This window comes from Macrobrachium rosenbergii, chromosome 23 (genome assembly GCF_040412425.1).
Source record: "Macrobrachium rosenbergii isolate ZJJX-2024 chromosome 23, ASM4041242v1, whole genome shotgun sequence".
NCBI lineage: Eukaryota > Metazoa > Arthropoda > Malacostraca > Decapoda > Palaemonidae > Macrobrachium > Macrobrachium rosenbergii.
The window spans coordinates 39,271,969-39,274,468 of NC_089763.1; the positions used below are offsets into that span (position 1 = coordinate 39,271,969).

Sequence of the window (2,500 nt, forward strand, 5' to 3'; positions counted from 1 at the left end):
AAATTAAGCCATCGGCGATTCCTATCTGGAACCAATTAAGGTTGGAGCCCTAAACCAAATTAATTTAGCGGATCTAACAAGAGGGCTTTGCAGTATCCGGTGCGGTATATTCACTCGGAATGCGCCGTGAAAAATCGCAATAAAATATCAACGTAAGGGAGGAGAAGAAGAATACATGAAAACAGTTTTTATGTATTTTATGTATTCATCTGAATTTGAAGAGACAGTAAATAAACGGAAACATTTGGGATGGCGTCGTCTTTGCTTCACCTCATATTGGTATTTGTTGCTGCTTAGAGTATACAAATCGAGGCCGGAAGTCCTCCACTGCGCCTGATGTTCGTAAACTTCGATGTGGAGCTCAAAGACATGTACATGATTCCCGTTAAGAATTACAGACAATTTCCTTTGGGTTTAAGTCGATTTGATTTTCATACGCTCAAGTGTTTAAAGTGGAGTTACAATACAAAAGAATCGAGCACTTAAATTCATATGTGCACTGGACTATCGTCTTAAAATTGTTCCTCTTCGACATTTTGGTTGATACAATATATTCAGCATTCTAGAGCGAAAACACTCACCAAAGGACTTCCTGTCTAAGAACCAAAAGCGGAAAAGTCCACAGGGAAAGCCCTCCCAAAATCAAGGATGGTTTTATATCAATTAGTCATTGGACATTACTTTCTCTTTTCCACAAAGTTCTCCCAGGACTGACAATCTTAAAATACTCAGGTATTCTCTCTAGGTATATACAGAATAAATACACTAAAGAACAGCACCAGGCCTCTACCAAACTGCAAGCGAATCAAATAAACGGAAACTTAGGACCTATCTTGGGGGCAAATGGGATGGAAGTAAAACGATGAAAAATTGCGTCTCTTAGAACAATATCTAAAAATAAAATGGGAAACCTATTCTCTCTCTCTCTCTCTCTCTCTCTCTCTCTCTCTCTCTCTCTCTCTCTCTCAGAATAAATTTATAGTTTAGCATTCTGCAAGCCAGTTCAAAGCATTCAAGATTAACTTGAACTGGAATTTCCAAATACATGACCAATCCCGTAGACCAGTCCCTAACTGGTTTAATCTAACGCTTCAACCTTCCTATGCGCGCACATACGTGAGCAAATAAAAAAAAAACAGTAACACATCCGGTGATACAAATTGCGGGTGGCAGATTAATCTTAAAAGCACGACAGTTGACAAATGGCGCGGCAGACTGACGCAACAAAGGCGTCCATGATATTGCAAAAGCTATGAAATAATGATGGTACGTTATATGGTGATGTTGTAATAAATGGAACTGTTAATCTGTTAAGTGTACAGTGAACAAAAAGGAATAAAACGGAAGAAATTTAGAGGGTTTTACTTAAAAGGGTTACATATGGAAAAGGATGAAAGAGGTTGGAACCTGTACAGCGCATAGGTTAAGTAGAATAATTGAAAACTGAATCCAATCGATGGTATTCATATCCATATCTTAGGAGCACGGGATAAACTCACGAGACCAAGAACGTGATCATTGCAAGCGCTCGCGCACCCGTTACCCTCGACGTAGGTGTATTGGCTGAATTTTAATTCCCAACAGGTACGATTCACTAGACCAGACCAACCTCGATCACAAAGGAAAGCAGTAAGTTCCATATCCTGACGTTAATGGTATGAAGGACGAACCAAGTCGACACATTAATAAATCGAGATGGGATAACAGATAACCTTAACAAGATTTTCTTACAATAACAAACATTAGTTTATAATAACAAACAAACAGTGCAAAGACAAACTTAGTGTACTAACCTGAACTTAACTGTGGAGGGGCGATGTCCCACCGTTGTTGGTTTCCAATCCTGCGGAGAAAAGAAAATAGATAAAATTGGGCACTAACATGAAACTAGTTGGAATGCCTGATTTTTTTTTCTCTCTCTCTCTCTCTCTCTCTCTCTCAAAAAAATTACTGTTCTTGAATCAATATAAAATATATATATTATATATATACAAACATACATTCATATACACATTTTCTATATACAGTATATACACTAATATATAAGTATGTGTGTGGGTGTGTGGATGTGTGGGAGCGCGTGTGGATTTAGCTTGAGGGTTAAAGAAATACTAAAAACTTCCAAGAACTGAATACAATCGGGAATGGAATTAAACTATTCAAAATATTGTATACTACAGTTAAACGTCAAATCTGCTTGCTTAATTAAATACAAGTTCTTCGGTAGAATATTTTTTTTTCTCAACCACTCAATCTGAGCACGAGGGGGAAGATCAGGGAGAAATATTGGAAATTGAGTTACGATTAAAGTTATTACTACGTCGAATGATATGTGGACAGTAGCAGTTTACCTTCAAGTCAAAATCTCTCCGAGGTCTTAAAAATTCATATGAAAAAGAATTTTTGTATCAAATACACGAATACAATTTATATTATCAATATCCTAACGGAAGGGCAAAATCGATTATAAACATTGCCAGCCTGTTTACTTTTTTTGGGG

The 2,500-nt window shown here is 37.2% G+C and overlaps 1 protein-coding gene across 7 annotated transcripts in view; it reads right to left on the minus strand.

The window, feature by feature from the left end:
- LOC136851529 (ras-related protein rapA) overlaps positions 1 to 2,500 on the minus strand; it is a 678,490-nt gene that overhangs the window by 83,786 nt on the left and 592,204 nt on the right. For 6 of the 7 annotated variants that reach the window (XM_067125762.1, XM_067125763.1, XM_067125765.1 and 3 more), the window contains one exon: positions 1,794 to 1,843. The gene's annotated coding sequence lies outside the window, so the exon portion shown is untranslated. Of the gene's footprint in view, positions 1 to 1,793; positions 1,846 to 2,500 lie in introns of all 7 variants that reach the window. The other variant, XM_067125761.1, reaches the window with a different exon arrangement.